Here is a 22399-nt window from a genome sequence, read left to right on the forward strand (position 1 = left end):
GAGGTAGACAAATTTCAATGAGACGTTCTTCTGATTTGAATACTCTATTTTAAAATCAAAAGCAGTTTCTTGAAAAATTTATTTTTTTCTAAATTTACATATCAGCTTTTTTTTTTTTACCCAAAACTAATTTAATAATTTAGAGAAAACTATGATGCAATAAAAAAAATCCTAAATGCTGCAGAATATTTTGTGTAACTGAAATCATCAATATACAGTACCTGGCCAAAAGTATCCGCACACCCAGTGGTACAGACTTAGAGCGTTCTGAGGAACATATTAATATGATGTTGGTCCCCTTTTATATCGATGCCTGCAATCGTCTGGGAAGACTTTCCACTAGTTTTTGATAGGTGGGCATAGGAATTGACTTCCAGGCTTCCATCACAGTTGGAGTGAGTGCGAATTATTAGGGAAAACTATGGATGCAATAAAAAAGATTCTAAATGCAGCTGACTATTTTGTGTAACTGAAATCATCAATATACACTATCTGGCCAAATGTTTCCGCACACCCAGTGGTACAGACTTAGAGCGTTCTGAGGAACATATTAATATGATGCTGGTTCCCTTTTACATCGATGACAACTTGCACATGTCAGGAAGACTTTCCACCAGGTAGGTGGGCATAGGAAATGACTTCCAGGCTTCCATCACAGCTAAAGTGAGTGCTTGCAGTGAGGACGGTCGATTTGGCTGGCTACGTAATCTGCTCTCCAATTCATTAAAAAGGTGTTCTATGGGATTTAGATCGGGGCTCTGAGAAGGCCAGTTCTGTTTTGGAACACCCATTTTGCCAAGCCTCAATGTGTGAATCCTGCTTTAAGAGAAATGGGCCTTCCCTGAAATATTGACATAGAGTTGAGACTGCAGCATTGTCCAGAATCTCCACATAAATCGCAGACTTCATGTTTCCGACCGCAGGAACTAACAGACCCAGGTCAAATCACGCGAAACATCCCCCACACCTTTATGCGTCCACCACTACCATAACATCCGGGTGTTTGGATATTTTTGGCCATATAGTGTACATGCTACTTTTAATCAATTTTTTTCATTTTTGGGGATATAAAACATATAAAAAAAATTATTTTACTTTAAAATTAGTGAGCAAGAATAAGAAAATCAAACAATTCAACATTTCTTCAAATTAGTTAATAATTTTTGCAGTGAATAGATTGAATAACATTAAGTTTATATTTCACAAGTCATTATTTAAAACTAATTGTTAAAACTAATATTTTCAACTTACTGTTTAGCAAATTTGCTAGAACTGTTTAACATGTGCAGAACAGTCAGTGGGTTAAAATATATTAATGACGATCAAACTTTGAAACATGGATTTTTAAGGTTTTAAAATAAAAATAATGGATATGTCGTAAGTTAAAATGTTATACTAATGTGCATTTCTATTAATGTTTTTTTACAGATGGGCGAAAAACTGACTTGAATTTGTCAAGAATTCACCTCTTAAATACGTATTTTAAGCAATTGAGAATGCATTACATACGTTTTTGATTTATGACACAATATATATATAAAATTACTCAATTTAAAGGAATTTAAAAAATGACTTTTAAAACTGCAATTGGTGATAAAAATAAAATTAATCACACCATTTATTAGTTCGTTACCTATTCATCAGAGATTATAGTCTAAAACAATATGAAAGCAACACAAAGATGGAAAAGTATGAGTCTATATTTAAACTACTATTCACACTGTGAAAAGTTTTTTTTTAATTTTAAATTGAGTAATAAATTGAGTAATGAGATTAATTTAAAAATGTGTCAAAATAGCTCCAAAACAAACATAATTGAATTTGAAAACCCCATGAGCTCAATATTGAATAAATGGACGAGATCAAAATTGAAACAGCTTATACTCATTTTTGAGTTAAATACATAGTCTCAAAATCAACACATTTTGACAAATTGGCATATCACCATCAAATGTGACAAAGTTCAAAATGCATTAGTTTATAACAATCAAATATTTGAAAGAAAATTCAATTAGATTAAAGTTTACGGCACTTACCTTTATTCAAAATTTATTTCAGGAGTAAAAAATGTCTTCAGATCGGTAATTAGCTCTTTTCTACCTTGCCGCCATATTTATTTACAAGCAAAAATGGATTCTCAAAGCTGTTTCAATTCTGATAATGTCACTATACTCAATAATGAATACACAGGTTTTCAAATTCAACTGTATTTGTTTCGGTGCTTATATGACGCATCTTTGTTCAATTTTGAGAAATCCTTTTTTACAGTGCAGTCAAAGATATTTCGGTCTAAGGTAGTAAAAAAAAGTCGAAAATAATCATTTTCAGATCCAGATTACTAAAATTTTATTATTTTTTAACTTTTTTTAAACATTTAACCAAATTTTACTACGTGAAGTCTAAATATCACATTATAATGTTGAAAATATGTTTTTTTTTCTTATTGCTTCACTAATTCCTATTATTTCAATGATATTTTTGCTGGTTTAAGGAACAAAATCTGATCATTTTGCACCAACTGTAAGCCAGTGATGGGCATCATTCACCGAAATTTTATTCATGACTAATTTTTTTCAGAATAAATTTATTCTGAATGATTATTTCTATGCATATTTAGTCACTATTCATCATTCATTATGCAAATTTATGCAAAATTCTGAATAATGATTTATGAATAAATTCATTAGTCACGACTAATTTTTCTGAATAAAATTTTGAATAACCAGCAAAAAATGCAAGCATTACGTCATTTTCATCGCAAGCTGCGAGTCAATTACAGTAATTGATTACAAATGTAATTAATTATAGATAAATCAACTTCTTGCAACAATCATGATTACAAGTAATCACGCACTTATATTATATATATATGTTACAGTGAAACACCGAAAACTGGAGAATGTCGACATTCACGTAGTCGCTTGGTGCATGTCCGAAATATTTGCTAAATACCCTTATTTCTGACTCTCACTGGTGAATGTCAACAATCACATAGTCGCTTTGGTAAATGTCCGAAATATTTGTTATATCCAATTTTACATTAATTTATTCGTTAATATTATTATATTTACTTGATATATTTATATTTATTCTATGTTTTAATACTTACTGACGATAGATTAGAAGAAACATCAGTGTTTGGAGTATCGGGCAAATATATACCGGGCAATGGCACTTGACCTTAAAAAAACATCAGTGTAGGGTATACCGGGCAAATGTATCCCGGGCAGTGGCAATTAAGCAATGAATTACTAATGAAGCAATTCAAAGAAAATTGCACCCACTCATAAAAGTCATTTACCCAAAGATAATTTCATGAGAAAAATAATTTTTAATAATTATTAATTATTTTTATAAATTAATTAAATTGAGGATGAAAAAATTTTGAATTATGAGGTATGAATTTTTTATACCATATTAATCTACATATTTTTCAATTGAAAAATCTAGAGTTTCATCTGTTTTTATTTATTAGAACCTGAGAAAAAGTAAAATTAATTATTTTTAAAAAAATTTGGCGACAATAAAGAAATAATTATATGGGCGATTAATATTAAAATGTGATAAACTTGCGAGGAACTTGACTTCGCACGCGTAGCGTAAAATTTCATTCATATTTTTTTCGCTAATAATCGTTTGCTAATCTTTTTATTTTTATTTCTTTCAAACTATAAAATACGATGTTTATTTTTTAGTCGCTTAATAATTTATTTTCAATTTAGTAAAGAAATTTGAATAAATCATTTTGAATAAAAACCACTTTATTCAACGAATGTCTAATTTTATAAAGCATGCTTCTGATAGAATATGATTATACACCAGATTGTGCATATTTAATGTGATTACTTTTTATTTTTTGATTTTGTGTTTCAATAACTGATACAATTTCAATAATATACATACGTATGCATATATTTGGAATAATATATTTATCAATTTCTTGAATATATATTTTACAAATAATTATAAAAATACGCAGTCAACATTTCTAAGCATCTCTCACAACATCGCAAATTTCTCAACATCTTATAGGGTAAACTAACTAAAGAAGGAACACTTTAGCTTAGTTTGCCTTTAAGAAAAATTATAAAAATTTCAAAATTTATAATTTTAGCTAAATGATGGTGTCGACATATTTGTAATTAAATGCAAATCATGTAAAAAAATTGATAATTTGCATAATATTGTTTTAAGCTTTTGGTGGTTTAAATAATTAGTAGTAGGATAACCAAGTGAAGGAACAGTTCTTACCAGTGAATAAACGCTAAATTTTCCAGTGAATGAACACTTAATTTTGAGAATGTTTGATGCTCGTTAGGAATCCATAGGCCACACAAATGTCTAAAAACAAGATTTTTCGTGGAATTACAACATATAGCCACAGTTAACGTGGAAAATGTTACTTTTTTTCAGTCATGGAATGGAAAGTAAAATATGTTTGAACACATAATTTTAAATTTTTTTTTTCATTTTTTCTCTCACAGTTTAATAGTCCGTTCTAAATTATGAATGTTTATCATTGTGTAATCCGATGATGTTCTTATTATTATTATAATTAGATCACTTTTTTGTTTACTCTTTTCCCTATATTTTTTAAGCTTTTTTTAAAATCTTTTTAAGTATTTTTTTTCTCTTCGTCATACTTTCTGCTTTAACTTTTTTTTCAGCTCTTTCAATCTCTTTAAATTTTCGTTCTTTTTCTGAAGTTGATGCAAAAAAGTAATTTATTTCTTTTTCTTTTGATTTAACCTTCCTCTTTTTTCCAAATTTTTGGCCAATGTAAATGTATTTTCGAAATTTCTTTTGATTTTTCAGTACCATTTCTAGAATTCCTCACTGGATAATAAATGAGAAAAGGGAGTTTCGAAAGGAGTTGGAGTAAAATCCACCTCTCATTGACTTATATCTAGTGGGTCTTCAGCAGTACTTACTTATGAAACCAATTGTTTTTGCAACTAACAATGCCTCAAGAGGACTTATCTCAAAATCAGTTTTCAAGATACTTTCATTATCAATGTTAGTTGTCTCAGCTTCAGAGCCAAAATTTGATTATTCAAATGTTCTTTTTGAAATAAATTCTTCAATATTGAGAAAAGCAAAGGCTATAGGATATTTGGGAGATTAAACTTTTCTGTCAATGTTCCTTTCAAAATTTGCAACATAACTTGTGAGATTTCCTTCTCAAGCTTCTGAAGAAATAGTGCATCGTTACTCTCGAAGCATGTGTTTTGTTGATAGGCTGTCTTGCTCATTAACTCTTGGTGTCTGTTTTGCATGCATTTGTTAAAGTCAACGTTTTATACACCGAATGGAAAAATATCGCATTTCATAAAAGCATTTTAACTTCATCAGTTGATGCCTCAAAATCTTATTTAAAAATGGATGTAAAATTTTCTTGACATATTTTTTTACAATTCTTTTGTTTTCAGGATCTAACGGGAGAATTAGGTAGAAAACTAAACCCGAAATTTTTTTTGATGAACAAAACTTGCTCAGTTTCAAATTGATATGAGATTTATACCTATCCAGAACAAGCAAAATAAGGAATTTGATAGCATTATTAATTAACAATGGGTAGAATCATTTGCAATATATTTGTAAAATGTTGCTCCGGAATCGTTTCATTTCATGAATCGCTTTTTCCAATGAAATATATAGCAGGGACTGATTCTGTAATATCGCAAAGAATTCTTCAGTAAGGAAAAACTACCAATGGAGGTACTTTTTTCTTTCCCAGGTACTTTAAAATATAAATCTTTATAATTTTTAGGGCCAAAGATTTTTCCCGCTTAAGGGCAGTATTCAACTCTTGCTTCGTTCGCATTTTAAATGCAATCACTTTCTAAAAGGATGCCAGGACTACTTCCCTCCTAAAGATTCTTCTAAAGTTCTTAAAATCAGTATTTCGAATATTATTCTCTAAGGGAAGTTCTGCCTTTTGAAATTATCTTCGCATTGCATATTTTGAATTCTTCTCTTTTTTACAAAGAGAAGACAGAAGCATTATTATATGCAATTAATTGTACTTTAAACGAATAACTACAAACACTGACCTTATAATTTTGCCAAAGAAACAAGGCGTTGAACAAATACTAACAAATTCAAAACTTTTTCCAGAGAAGACTCTAAGACCAGGTAACTCAATGCATTGTTAGATGACTTCCTATTGTTAGGTAGTAAGCTACTGTTACCAATCAATCTGAATTAAAACGTTTAAAATCTTATTTTTAAAAATTATCTATGAAATATTCCTTCACTGGTTGCTTTACCCTATATCGTCTTTATCTTAGAAGAAATTTCAGGAAATTTTTCGCAAGTGTTTCGCAGAACTATTTTACCAACTATTTAATTAAATTTTAATATTTTTAAAAATCTTATTCTTTACCTTTTTACGTTTATTACTTCTTCGTTATTATACTAATAAATTTCTTAGTACTTTAATTTAGGTTTTCTTTAAAGTAAAGTTCCTTTTTAAATTATAGTCAAGTTTTTTTTTTAAAAGAATTATTGTCTATTAGCTAAGAATAAAACCTTGTTAAGAAATTAAAAACATTCCGTTGTTTAAAATTATTTAATACAAAACAACTGGTTATTTAATAAGCATACTGTTTTTTTTTTTAAAAAAAGAATCTAAATTATTGACGGTCTTTTTTTTTTTTGATTTTTTTTTTATATCTTATGACTTTAACATAGATTATCTGAAATAGTGTTGATGTCTTATAAGTCACTACAAAGAATATAAAGATACCTAACATAAAATGCTATCGAATACGTAGCCAAATTTTTAAGCGTCTTAAACTATCTCAGTATCTTCGTCCGAACATCTTAGTTGTGAAATTAAATTTTTAATTATCTGACCACGTGTAATTCACTAATTATTTCATTATATCTTTTACTCTTTCTTTATGATACCAATAAGATTGTTTTCCTGATGATATACTAAACTATTTTGTTTAATTTTTTACTTTAGCACGATTCCCAATATATTATAGTAGTATAATTTGTTATCAGGAAAATGCCTTATTTTGTAAAGCAAGAAATGCTAAAAATTGAAATTTGTAAGAAGATTCCGAAGCCGTGCCAATTTTAGAGTCATCTGATTTTTAAAAAATGCTATAAAAATACACAATTTCCGAATTTATTTTAATAAAAAAAGTTAAAGAAAAAACGTGGCAAGAAGGCTAACATACTCTTTACAGAAGCTGTGAAAACTAATTTTTCCTATATTTCGTCAAAAGAGAATAAGAATGATATTGCTCCAAAGGGCCTACTCAATAATTTCGCTATTTCCAGAATGGAATCTGTTTGATCGAATCATATTATTCCTTGAAAATTAAAAGAGGAAAAAATCAACTTTTATTATTTATCTAAGCTTATTCCATTTATTTAATGATAGCGGTATTAAGGTTAAGGATTTGCGATGGAAGCCCCGTTTATTATTATACTATAAATGCATTAAATCATGTAGCTTGAATAATTTATTTTAAGCATATTATTTAATAATTTTGAGCAAATAAGGGTGTAAAAATAAACTGGATCGAAATACTCTGAAAGCATAGCCTAAAATATATGTAGAATAAACTTCGGAATCGATATATTAAAAATACCTATTCAAACAAATTCGAGTAGGACGGTAAAGCTAACTTGTTTGAAATAGTAGTTCCTTGTAACTATTTAATTTCGATTCCTGGTGCTAGGGGACATTCTATTTTCACATTAGACTTTTGAAATTGCAATTGTAAACGGAATTTTTTTATGTCCTTAAATTAAAATGTTAAGACTTGAAGCAAAAAAAAAAATTCACTGCATTGATTTTGTTACAAAGTAGTGAATTATTATTTTTTTCAATCTAAGAACCTGTGCCCATAGCTTATGTAAAACTTATTTTAATATCGAGTGAAATAATTTATATGCTGTGTAACTAAATGGATTATCCCAAGAAACTGAATCGAAAATATAAAAACTTCATTGATTTAAAAAAATAATAGATGATAATAAAAATAGACATGTTTAGAGCGTCCAATAATAAAAGTCACAAACAATTGAAGCCTGAAAAGTCTTGAGAATGGGCGATTATATTTGAACACTCGAAACATGTCGACTTTTACTTCCCTCTTCATACGTTTTGAAGCCAATTGAGCTTTTATCGTCAATTATACTGTTTGGGTCTTCATCATTATTTTGATAAGGATTTTACACTCGTTAAAATAAACATATGCATTTTAATATTTTAACAGGATTCATGTGGTCTTTGAAAGCGCAAGAGCATCATTATTGTAAAAGTTAGATTTAACTTCAAAATTAAAATTTTGAGACCAGATATTTTGAGTTAATGAAATTAAATATTTTATCTTTTAAGTTTTTCTGCCCAGATTTCGGTATCTTAAGGATCTTACGAGCTCTGCTTACCCAAAATAATCATAGTAGCAGTATTTGGTGGTAAATGTAGCTTATCGTAATTGAAGAACATGCTGTGAGACATTTTATGGTGAATTTGCGAACGTAAGTTTCAGAATCTATAGAAACATGAGGATGCTATTTGCTAATCATCTTTATCCAAAGAAAACCATGTAACCTAAATATCTAGCAGAATGAAGCGATTTTTTAAACAATGAATCCTACGATATGCAACATATTATTTCAATATCTTATTCTTAAACATAACATATTTCAATGTTTTTAAAATGCCACTAAATACTCAGCAATTCCTTGAGTTATAGAAAAAAGAAATATCGTAAATTACAGAAAACCTTGTGAATGTGCATTAGAATTACTATACAATCTGCATTTTATTTTTCAAGCACTTTTCTTTCCTTCAAACTTTCTTGCCTGGAACACTCGATTAAAGCTGTAAAAATGATTGTCCCTAAAATATTGTATATAGCTATAATAAGTTATGTTCATTTGATTTTAGTATGAAATCCTCGAATAAATATAGTAAAAACAGCATAATCTAAATAATATCAGATGAAAAGTTCATGCATTAAAATTCTAAAAACTATCATAAATAGTTTATAAATCGATTCAAATTTACTTTTCAAAGAAGATTAAAATAATTTTTCTTTTTTTTGCTTTTTGGACAAAAATCCCCTAAAAATTTTTTTATTGCCGAGATATATTCTATTAACAATAAATTAAACCTCTCTGAGTAATCACAGAACATAATTTCAATTTTTTTACTAGTAACTTGGTTGCCTAGCAACCTAGCAAAATTAAGCATTCCTCTTTTGAATTAGTCAATGGGTTATCTTAAAATATTCATTTGCGCAGGCGACTTTTGTTGGTGGTTTTCTGGACTATCGCCAAATATATAAACCCTTATTGCGACCCAATATACCACCCAATTTTTTTTAAAATTGGGTGGTATATTGGGTCAAGTGACTAGATTCCAAATATGTAAAAAAATTATATGTTTATTCAGAGAAAGTACGTTTTTGTGTCTGATTTCGTAACTTAATTAATAGTTAGCACTAATTAGTTAACGTATTTGAGGTCACCCCCAGGAACCATTAAGATTGACTTTTAGTTCGTGAAAATCCGATCATTAGAACGAAAGTTATTCAGGGTGATTAATTTTTTTTTTTTTTTTTTTTTTTTTTTTTTTGCGGACTGTACTATATCTAATGCCTGGGGGTCTTAAAAAGATTATTTATAGCTTATACATCAAAAAAAAATTTATTTCTTTTATCAATAATTGTCTCTTTCTGTGCCTTCATGAGCTTTTTTCAAAAAAAAATTTCTTATTTCTAATAACGCGCGCTTTTACATTTAAAGAAAAATTGAGGAAACATATAAATTAGTGTGGCTCAAAATAGTGTGTAAAATCTTTTAGAGGCATTGTTGTGACCATCATTAAAATTCTTCTACTGCTTTATTTGGACAAACGTTGAAATATTTTGACAAATATGCTAATAATATACATAGACTTTGTTGATCGGCTTACGGTTACACTCACCATTTTTTAAAGAAAATGCTTAGTTAAATTATTATACTAATTAAAAGGATTATACTTATTTAAACGATTATACTTATTATATAATAATTTAAATTGTAAAATTTTAGGAACATTACTTGTCATCTGTCATCTCAGTGGACTAATCAAAGCTTCAATGCTATTAACGCAGCAGTATATATTATGTTATCAATTAACAATTTTGTACAAAGAAGTTGACTTTTAACCGCTGTCCTAAAACGCTAAATAAAATTTATTACCTTTATAAACTTCTAAAATTTTAGCATTTTCAAAAATAAAATTTTCAGTTTCCATTTAGGTAATAAGTTCAAATAATTAAGAGTTTTATTTAATATTATAACCGTCGCTAAACAGTCGTCCTAATACGACTACTTATGTTCAATTCCGTAACCATGTAATTTTGAACCCAATACGAAAGACAAGGGAACTTCTGGATCAAGTATTGGGAGTAATTTGCCTTCGTGGAGGACTTTTTGATCCCCAGTCTATCACTGAGGATATTTTACGTCAGCACTGAGATCGGTACGAGTTAAGTGCGGAATTTGTATCGACCAGCCATCAGTAGTAATCGGACCCGGGTTACCTCATTGGAAGGCGAACGCTGTATCCCCTGAGCCAGCATGCCTCAATAATTAAGAGTGTTTTATTACCGTCGTTGAAAAGCCGACCCAATTTTGCGTTTACGACTTCGAATGTTCAAATCAGTAGCCTTATAACTTTGAATGCAATCCAGAAGACAAGGGAACTCCTGGATCAAGTAATGGGAGAAATTTGCCTTCGTGGAGGACTTTTTGAAGGAGCTAACACGCATTTGAGTTACATGGAGAGGAAAACCTCAAAAAACTCTCATGGTTTGCCTGACGGCAGGGGGACTCTAACCCATGAGCCGTCTGCAAGTGAGGATATTTTACATCAGCACTGTGGTCAGTGAATACCGGATGCGGAATCTGTATCGACCAGCTATCAATGGGATTCGAACCAGGTTCACCTCATTGGAAAATGAACGCTCTATCCCCTGAGCCACCACGACTCAATAATTAATAGTTCAAAATTTTACATGCGAACTAATTGTGATAGTTGAGCACGTTTCCACACAACCACTAAAAGGTGTAAGATATTTCAACTTTTAAACCCCACCCTAATATACAAGAAAGGCCAAAAACTTAAGCACAAATAAAGATTTTTTTTCATCTACTGTCTGTTGCATTTTCTAATACCTCTTATTTCTTCAAAGTCTGGTTAAAATATACTTATATTACGCTTATTGAAGGTTTATTCTTCAACTCCTAAAAGTTTTTTTCAAGTTTAAAAAAAAAAGAATGACCATTCTTCTCCCTTCATGATTTAAAATAATGAAGATTTTTATATCACAATAAATTACAATAATTAAACTATCAGCTTAATAGTCAGAATCAGTTTCCTATATTTGTTTTGTTAATAAATTCTTTTTAAACAGATAACATTTAAGAACGCTTTGTATTTAAATAAGTTATTTCCAAAAAAATTACTTTAGAAAAGATAACTTAATTTCTTATAGGTAAAAAAAAATTCTGTTATAATTATGCCTTAAAATTTATTATTTAACGCTTCATTTAAATACTTTTTTTTTGCAAAACGAATCGTAAAGAAAGATAAAATAAATTCGTTTAAATATAATATTTTTATTTACGGCTTGAATTTTTTAAACTATATAAATGTTTTTTAAACATCATTGTTTAAGCAAGATAAATCCCTAAATCCATCAAATTGACCGTAAAATATAGTGTTGCCGATTAACAATACATTATGTATTAATATCATTATAATTCCTATAATAGAAGTGAATAAAATATTTTTAAAATATGTTTAAAAGTAAATAGGTATTTTTTACATAAAATAATCATTTTTCTTAAAAAGTTTTAAAACTCTATTATCATTCTAAAACTCGTTCTTTATTAATAGATGTACAGTCTCTAGTCATATTATTAGACGCACTATAAGATATTTTGTAAATTATCACGTGATACTACACAGCTGTATTGCTTTTACTGGTTTGCATTTGTTTACTCTCCTGTATCAATTGGTTAACATTGTAATGCAATATGTTAAAAATAAATGCAAATAGGAAGTATATATGTATATAAGAAATCCCCTGAATAAAAACCCATTACATGTATGTTTAAATATAAAAGTATTGCATATAAACTCGTGCAAATCATGTAATTATTAAAAAACTACAGTGAGTCTAATAATTTGATCTAATTATTATAATATACTAATATAACACTTGATATAATAAATATTCTATATTTATATAACATATCGTCTGATTTATCCTATCATCAAATTTATATTATCTATCGTCTAATTTAAAAAATTTATGCACTAACGTAAGCAAGTGCAAACCGGCTTCAGTCACATAAAGCTGTACAGTTTCACCTGATAATTAAGATTGTACAAAGAATCTTATAGTTCGTCTAATAATTTGGCCAGGGATATAGGAAAAGATTTCTGACCTGATAAAAATTTTTCTAATGTAGATATTTTTTCAGCCAAATCCATTAAATACATGCAAAACTTATGGATTTTTGTCTCTTAATAAGTTAAATAATTTAGTTTTACTGAAAAGTGAAGCTTTCAAGGCCCTAATGGAGAGAAAGACGAAGCTTAACTCTAAGTGCATTATATGCCATTTTAGAACGAAAATTAACTGTAGTATTTGATCTACATTATTGTAAGTACAAAAAATACAATACTATATTAAAAAGACATACTGGGGTATTTTTATTTTATATTTGCTTAGAGATCTTTAGAAAAATGAAAAAAAAGCAGAAAATATGTTTTTACAGTTCATATGAGGATAAAATTCATTTTTAATCATTTTCGGAATCATTCAGTGTAAAATTTTCATTGTTTTTCCAGGTATTTTTTTATTATTTTTTTCACACAACTAAGTTATTTGCTAACAAGCATCATTTTCCTTCATACTTTTAAAAACGCTTTTCTGAAGAAAAAAGAAATATTTTTAATCTAGAACCCATAGTTTCTCAAATTTTTCTCAAGAGATAAATGTTTAGTAAGGCATAAGATTTCATACAGATAAAACTGTTTTTCGAGATAACAAAAAATTACAAAATTTAAGTGAAAATATGAAAATCAAAAATGCAAGATAATCGATGTTCAAAATTTGGATGTATGACCTTTTATACTGGATTAGTTAAATATTTTTTAGTTACTATTTAATTTTTGTAGCCTCTTAAAATTAATTTAATTTTAATTGTCCAGTATAATAAACAGTTTATTTATTTATTTATTTACTTATTTATTTATTTATTACTTTTGTATAAGTGGAATGGGCTCTGGTTCGTAAAGAACCACCCCAAATGAATGCAGATGATACGTGTATACTTTAAAATTATGTAAGGTTGTATGAATGAAGAATAAAACCTATAATTTGTTGCTATAGAATAAAACGGTTTTCTATTCCTGTATGCAGGCTCTGATTTTTAAATAAGTCACCCTATGAAAGATGGATATGTGTATTCGGTAAAATTATGTAAGAATTTATGAATGAAGGATAAGTCTATAAACGGCTTTCTATCCTGACAGACTGACTTTTTAAATTATTTCCCTATTAATGATTTTTTTCTGCTAATTTAATCAATCCGTTAAACAATTTTTTTATTATTTTTTCAATTTTATTACATTTTTACTAATCGTTTCTCATAGATGGCAGCACTAACATTTTACCTAAAAAATTTTATTCTTCTTCTTCGATCAAACATATATTTTTTAAATTTTATTTTATTCGATTCAAGCTATAAGCACAACTTCCAATATTTTACATCTCCGCGATTTTTGTTAACTGTTTTATTATTGTACTTTTAAACCTAAACCGCGTTTTAATTCACGCCGGTAAGTTTGATTTCCTTTTACATTTTTCTTTTATTTCATGATTTTTTACCACATATGGTTTTTTGCGATATCGACACATATAAGGAATAATTTTTATCTTAGGATAATTATTCTTTATTCAGAAATATCGCATTTATAGCAAATAGATGTGTCTTGAAAACGACTATTTGCCTTTACCATTCTTATTTCTTTACAATTTAGTTTTTATTTTATTCATGTTTTTCATGTTAATTTGTGTATATATATATATATATATATATATATATATATATATATATATATATATATATATATATATATATATATATATATATATATATATATATATATATATATATATATATATATATATATATATATATATATATATATATATATATATATATATATATATATATATATAAATGGTTTGATTATTATTTTGTGGCATATTTTATTCCATTTCATTATTCAATGTGTAATGATTCAGTTCTATCATTGAATCTAATGATAATAATTTTTATTTTAAAATCAATTGATCTATTATTTTAATTCTTCTTAAAAATAAATTAAATTTCCATAAATATAATAGTATAATATAATAATATTATAATATAATATTATAATAATATTACATTTTTTTATTATTTCAATTTTTTAAAAAAAAATCGTAATTTTGATTGTTAAAGTTTTGGTTAGCAAACTATTTTGCGGCATATTTCATTCCGTTCCATTATTCAATATAATGATTCAGTTCCATTATTTAGTATAATGACAATAATTTTTATTTTAAAATCAATTATCTGTTATTTAAATATTTCATTTAAAAAAAAGTATAATAACATTATTTTTAATGATAAAGTTTTGGTTGGTATGCTATTTTGTGCAACGCATTCTCAATCGAAATCAGCGTAGCAATCTGAACAAACTGGAAACTTCATTTATTGGATTTTAATCAACTTTAGCAAACATGCTAACTTTAGAAAATATTAACTTCGATTTATATATTCCTCCGCAAGTATTTATAATTTGAATAATATGTGTGCATATTTTAATCTATGCCAAAATTATGACGAAGTTCAATAAAAGTTTCATTCCTTATTTCCAAATTCCTTTCTTTAGATGAGCATTTCTAAACTGTGTTGCCAAAAAAAGTTGATATAAATATTTCAAGTTTAAATGCAATGAATCATTCGGCTAAGTTAATGAATTAAATTTTTAAAAACAAGTAAAAATAAAAGAAATACATATTAAATTAAATATTTTTTCAAAGAATATTTGAAAATAAATTACTAATAATAATGTTAAACACAATTGTTTACATAATTCTCTTTATTTAAAAAAAAATCATAATTGGCTTTGAATTTTGATTTACTACACTGTTGTGCAATATCATTCCCAATTTGGTGTTGAGCAACCCAAAGAATTGTGTTAAATGAAACTTCCTTTTATAGTTAACATTCTTATACTCTTTAAAGAATGCACTTGTAACTGTGAATGAACGAAATTAGTGGTTGTAGACTTCCACCGGTAAATGTTGACAGTCGCTTTGGTAAATGTCCGAAATATACACTAGATCGAATTCTGCCTGGTATACATTTTCCCGGTATGCCCCACATCAATGTTTTTAAAAGTCAAATGCCACTACATTGAACACTGATATTTCTCCTAATCTATCTTCAGCAAATATATCGAATAAATGTAATAATATGAACGAGCAAATTAATATCAAATATTTCGAGCATACACCTAAGCGATTATGTTATTGTTGACTTTCATCGGCGACATTCTTTTGATTTCGCTCATTCGTGGTGACCTAGTTCTATCTAAATGGCTTACACGCATCTTTACAACATTCGTGAATTATTTTTGCTTCCGAGAACACAAATATTGGTAGTATTTCGGATGTCATAAGTAGATTTCTTACAATCAAATATAAAATGGCAAGAGTTTGTTGTTGTTTTGTAAACTGTTAATCGCTTGTTTTCATCCAAATGGTCAGTTATACAAAATGCATGCATGTTTTGACACAGTAAAAATTTCAGTGCATTTCAACACTAGCAACTACTTTATACCGTAGTGGTTTAGCAAACACCATACACAATTCTTGGATCCATATGTTTCACTAAACTAAGAATATTTCTTTTTCACTTCTTGGTGTGAAGTATCTGCTACTCTTTTTGTTATTTAGAAGCACCAAAACACTTACTTTTAATTGCAGTAAGATATGATAAATATAAGAGTTAGTAAAAGTATTTTTGCAAGATAATCTAAAGTAATAATCATTTGTACAATCTTTCTCAAAATAAAGTTTTTAATCAAACATACACAACGCAGAGAGAATTTTAATGTAAATTAAAAGTAAGCTTAAAAACACCGAAGTGAATGGATATATAGTATTATAAAAATGTATTATACAATTGACCTATATACGTAAATCTTCTTTTAAGAGAATAAATTACGTTAATTATACAAATAAAAACATGCATGCCTTTTTTTATAAGAGTTTACTTCTATTTTTGGGGATGATTCTGAGGATTCTATTTCTGCAGCATGTGAACAGAAAACCAGTTTTCAATTTTTTTCTCTTCTATATTATAAACTATCTACCGCTATTGTCTGAAGGTTTCCAAACAAGAGCCAAAATTGGCGAAAATAATTCGTGAATCGATCAGTAAATGCATATGAGTTAGGTGTAAACTTTATTAATTATTGGGACAAATATTTAACTGTGGCCTTTAAAGTTATCGGATTAATGCTTAATCCGGTATTTAATTTGGAAGAAAATATACATTTCATCTTAATATCCTTTTCATGCCAAGCCTGCGTTTGATTAACAAACAAACTCATTTCATGCTAAGAATTAGTGTATGTAAGTATCTGAAACTAACTATTTTTTCTTGAAATTGTATCGTGAAAACAACTAACTTACGTGTATCACATTTTATAATTCTTACAAAATGTATTGTTATTGAACACCAAAAATGACAACTTGTTTACTTCACAAGTAGAGAAATAGAACAGTTCTGGTGTTCCACTACTCCAAACACTTAGAAATTATCTTTGGTGTTAAGATACACTATTTTTTTACAGAGTAGCATTTTTAATTATTGATTATAAACTTCATTTTAGCAATGTTTAATGTTTTAAATGTCCCAATTTGATCTTTAATGACCACAGTTATAGGATCTTGCAAAATATATCGATATGGAATTGAATTTTAAATGTAAAATAAAGAGATTACATTTTTTTCTCAAATTCGAGTCGAACATTCCAAGTATTCCCTTTAATTCCACCCTTTATTTTCTTCTATATGTAATGATTCTTAATATTTTCTCGTTAATTTTTAAACTTTTCGTACTTAGATGTTGTTCGAAATAAGTAATAAAATAAGTACACTACATGTGTTATGATTCTACTCCATATAATTGATTCATCCATACTGAACAGGATTTTATAGAAGAAATTTTATATAGAAAAAAAAAAAAAAAAAGCAATATTCTCTGTTAAATTTCGTAATTTTTTGTCCCAACACGTATAAGCGAGTATCAGATTTATAAAAATACTAGGATTCTCTTGTTCACATTTTTAAGATACTTTTTTCTGTTTGTATTGTTGTTTATTCCAATTGTGTGTGCCTGCCTAACAGAATAGTGTAGTGGGTAGAGTCTTCGATCGAAGTTTGATTCGATTCATCGTGTTAAGAGGTATCTGATTAATTAGCACTTTCTCCGATCGTGTATTTGTGTTTCCGATTTCATTTTAAAGTAATCTCCCTGTGGAGTTGGGAAAAGATGAACCCCTATGCCCTCCTAAGAGTCGTAAAATAATTTAGAGAATTATGTTTACTTTATCTCAGCCAGATAAATTTCTCAGGTAAAATAGTTAAATAACAATTTATTTAATTGTTATTTTACCATATTAAAACAAAACAGTCAAATAAACATAAGTAGGATGGTATTCAAAACTCTAACTGTGAGAAAATCGTTTATTAACGTATTTCACCTAATGCGGTTAAACAACCACAATATTATCGCCCCAGCTAATGAAGCTACTTAGTTCGTTGCAGTTGGGTACATATTATAGCCGAAATGGCTAATCTGTCAATCTCATGACAACTTGAATAGGGGTTCGAGTCCCAGAGTCGATACTACTAAATTTCCTTTATTCCTTTCAAGAATGAAAAGTTGAACTCTGGTCTATTAGAGCACGATACCATATTAAAGCATTTACGCATAGATGGCAGCACTATAAAGCTGCTAAACTATCTCCAAGTCCAATTAAATTTCTTTTCACTGATTCTGAAACCATGCTAGTTGTAAATGTTTTAAAAACCGTAAAGATAAAAAATGTTCTTTGCCATAAACTTTACGGTTAATTGGATGGACAGACTGCTGCCGGTTATTTTACTATAATTTTGGAATGAAAATTCAAACAGTGAACGGATTCTCCTAAAAATAGTTGGAGAAACTTTTTACTTTCAATTCTCTATAATATTACATGAGGCTCCTGATAAATGATTAATATACTGACAAAAAGACATTCAGGTAAAATTTCCATACTGTATGGTAATGATATTTCTACTAAAAAAAAACAAATAAATAAAACATAATTTTGGCTAATGAAACCAAAATCTACGGTATTTAAACCATTCATCCGGTAATTTTTTCGTTTATATGCAAACAGTTTGCGAAAATTCTGGTTTTTTAAATTGTAGTTCTTGTTACTAAACATTAAGAATAAAATAAAAAATTGTAAAGTAAATTTAACCGAATAAATGGTTTTATATGCTTTAAGGTATCATGATAAAAGTATCACATTTTACCACATTTTCCAAACTTAATCTCACATTATAGAACGATATTCTATTTTTAATTTCACCAAAATCATTACTAATAAGATTCAATAAAAATTAACGAACTTTTTGTTGTTCCCATAGAGCCAGAAACATGCCAATTCTACAGAACGGGGGCTTGAATCCTAACGTTGGCACAGCAATATTTCCTCTATTCCCTTCAAAACATGAAGAGTTTCCAGTTTCCTGCATTCTCCTATTTGTAACCTTGGCAATTAGAATACGATTCTCTCATCCACTCATAGATATCATCACCATAAAGCTGCTAAACGATCTCCAATGTCCAGTTAAATTTCTTTTTTACAGTTTTGTAACCATGGTTGTTTTAAAATCATTTAGTTTTGTATTTATGTTTTTTTTAAAATACTAGATATGAATGGTTTCAAAGCCATAAAGATAAAAAGTGCTCTTTACAGTAAATTTTATGGATAATTGAACGGTCCGACTTTTGCTGGTTATTTTACCATAATTTTAGTATGCAAATTCTAACAGTGCAACTTGCGAAAGATTTAATCAATGCATATCTTTAAAACAAGGTTTTTTCTTTTTTAAATATAACAAACTTTTTTAAAAATACTTCTTTAAATATGAGCTTTAAACAGCCAAAAATTTTAAATTCTTTAAATAACTTGCTCGTTGACACAAAATTTATTAATATGTGAAAAATATTTTTTTCTCATATTCATATTCGATGATATGTTGAGTATTCATATTTTGTCTTTTTTAATTTATTCAAAGTGAAATTTACTTTTATTTTGTTACGTCATAGAACGAAAGACAAAAATACTGATTTAAAATTGCTTTTTACAGTTTTACTGTAATTCCTCACATATTTTTCAAAAATTAATGGTTAAAAAAATATCTTATAAAAGGAATTTAAGCAAACAGCTTTCGAATTACAGCCTAGATAACGATATGTGATAGAGTCAGCGAACCATTATAAGTTTGAGAAAAATTAATTGCAATCTTTCGAAACACTTTTTGAGCTTTTTAAAATAATCGTAAGAAAGGGTATCAAACTGATAATCACTATGTGTTTCATATTATTGAATAGATAATTAAAAGTGAAATAATAAGGAGCAGAATATCAATGAAAAATTTAAAATGCTTTACTACATTGCATTGAGAATAAAAATGCATTTTTAAAATAAGCGTTTATTTCTGTGACTTATTTTCTTCAATTTTCTAAGAATCCTTCACTTTATATTAGAAATTATAAAAAAATGTTTGCAAGATATTTTCTGATATTTTACCCATTTTTGTCTCCTTTAATGCACTGAAGCAACTCAGATTAAAAATAGATAGTAATTTATTGAAATGTCTACAAAGAAGTTTAAAACAACCCATTTTTAATCCGATTAATTTAAGACGATTACAATAAATAATTATTTTGTAATTCTTACTCTATGATATTAAAAACTGACTTCTGGCAGGTGAAAAATTAACGTTTCTATTTTGTGAAGCCCAAGCTGAGTTCGTTTCTACTTTAGGATACTTAATTTACTATTTTCCTAATAATGGTCCTAATAGTGGCATTAGTGGTCCTACTTTTTCACCAATTACGACTTCAGTCAATGGCTTGTGTGCAGTAACGTGTTTTGGGATATATCAAACTGTAAAATTTAATTAGCGTAAAATTTATTTATTGAAAATCATATTGTTGTTTTCTTATATTATATTACACTAGTTATATTATATTTAGCTTCAAAATTTTGTTTAATTTCCTCTAATTGAATAAGATGTGTATGTAATCCATTAATATACGGTTATTGGATTTAAAATTCTATTTTTGTAATAAAAAACCATTTTCTAACTTTTATAATAATATAAAGAACAAAATTAGACTGTCAAATAAAATTTCCATTTTTGGTTCACTTTTTCTGAAATATATGTCACTGTTAAGGGGTTAACAGATTTAGCAAGGCAGTTAAGAAATAAACTACAATTTAATGAAATGCCAATAAAGAAGCCAATTTTAAATTACTCGAATTTCGATTTCGCCAGATCTACGTCATGCCTTTCTAACTCGTATGTCATATTCATTTATGTCTCTAAGCTCTGTTAAACTTTAAAACTGACACTTACTAGTTATTAACAGTTTCTAGCAATTTTTATTTAGTAATGAGATGTAAGACTCGATAAATAGGTGTCTCATAGGAATAAAAATAAATCTATCAATGTTTTCAGTATATAATTAATGACCTAAAAATAAAGATTTCTAAAATTATAAATCTTTCTAAATAATAAATCCAAAACAAATATTGAACTTCTCATCATCAATTTAACAACTTTAGGATCTTATGTTTTGTAAAATGACGGTAAATCTGAGAATTTTTAATTTTGCAAAGTGCAAAAAATTAACGATTCCTTAAATTTTGTGTCTGACTGAAGGTTTTGCGAGGTCATATGAAGTGCCTTCAAATGTGTAATTAATGTCAACTTTCATACATCATCATTCAAATTATTTAGAAAAGAACACTTTATTTATTTAAAGGCCTGGATTTGATGTTCTTTCATGATTACTTAAATATTTGCAAATAGTTTTCAATTGTATTTAAAGAAGAATGTCTTTAAAAATTGTTATTTTGCTGTTACCATAAAAAATTGATTGTCATTGTTAATGATTCAGAATTTAGCAATGAATAGTCCAAAAATTCTTTTCTAAGCACATTAGTGAGCAAAATAAGAAAAGGAACTTCCCCAAATGGTTAGGATTTTTGCGTAGTAAAATCCAATATTTATGGTTTTATTAGCCGGTATATTATGAAATAATTAACAATACAAGCAATAATGTATGCTACAACTTTCTTTAAAATTCTTAATTTTTTCTGGTAGAATCTGATTTTCAACTCCGAACATAGGATTGTAGCCACAATCTGTGTGATGTAGCCCTTACCTCAAAAACTTTGACTAGTCAAAAGTTAAGTCTTCTTAAGGCTATTTTTACTCTCTAGGTGTTTTACCACAGTTGTATAACTGAGCTTAAAAAATAAACACGAATATGTCGAACTCGCTTATATACTGAGGAAATTTTGTATAAAATGGTTTGTAATAATTTTGTTACTTTTTTTACATTTTTTATTTTAATAAAAATTTAATTATGTATCAATAAACATATCAATAATTATCAATATAAATGCATATTAAAAAACTATGTAATTTTAATTCTTAAATTTTTTTATTTCACTGTATACTGAACAGCTACCGAGAAATGAAGCTGAAAAATAAGTGAAGTAGAAAATAAAAGGGAGATTTTTCAGTAAGAATGTCATAACTGCTTCAAAAATTTTTGGTTTCGTATTGTTTAGTTTAAGATATTGAAAAAAAAACTCATTTCAATTAATACAATACTTCTTTCCTATATCACTGTAACTGTTTTGGTCGTTATTAAATCAAATTACAAAAAAGAATATATACCATTTTTTTTAAAAAAAAAAATTTTTATTCTTTTTAAAAAGTATTTTAATTAGTAGAGAATTTTTGCTTCACTAATTAATACTCGAGCAAAATTAAGACTAGCATTAAAATAACCAAACTTTTTTCAGCCTGTTCCCTAACTTAGAAAATAAAAAAGTGGTTATTATATAACAGCAACTTAGATTATTCTTTATATGCTGACCTTCTTTGAGTTATATTATGTATAATGATTCGTATTGATGTTTCAGACTCTTTACATTTACATTAAGACGATTTTCATC

At 27.6% G+C, this 22399-nt stretch overlaps 1 protein-coding gene and 1 long non-coding RNA gene across 2 annotated transcripts in view; one reads left to right on the forward strand and one right to left on the reverse strand.

Moving 5' to 3' along the window:
* The window catches only part of LOC107453207 (gamma-aminobutyric acid receptor alpha-like), a 204747-nt gene that overhangs the window by 170984 nt on the left and 11364 nt on the right, over positions 1-22399 (reverse strand). The window contains exon 2 of the mRNA XM_087155302.1: positions 222-419. The gene's annotated coding sequence lies outside the window, so the exon portion shown is untranslated. The remainder of the gene's footprint in view (positions 1-221; positions 420-22399) is intronic.
* LOC147801216 (uncharacterized) overlaps positions 13831-22399 on the forward strand; it is a 62556-nt gene continuing 53987 nt past the window's right edge. The window contains exon 1 of the long non-coding RNA XR_015430526.1: positions 13831-13867. This is a non-coding gene — a long non-coding RNA (uncharacterized LOC147801216). The remainder of the gene's footprint in view (positions 13868-22399) is intronic.

Source organism: Parasteatoda tepidariorum, chromosome 11, assembly GCF_982258835.1.
Source record: "Parasteatoda tepidariorum strain Cologne lab strain chromosome 11, Ptep-v5.0, whole genome shotgun sequence".
Classification (NCBI taxonomy): domain Eukaryota; kingdom Metazoa; phylum Arthropoda; class Arachnida; order Araneae; family Theridiidae; genus Parasteatoda; species Parasteatoda tepidariorum.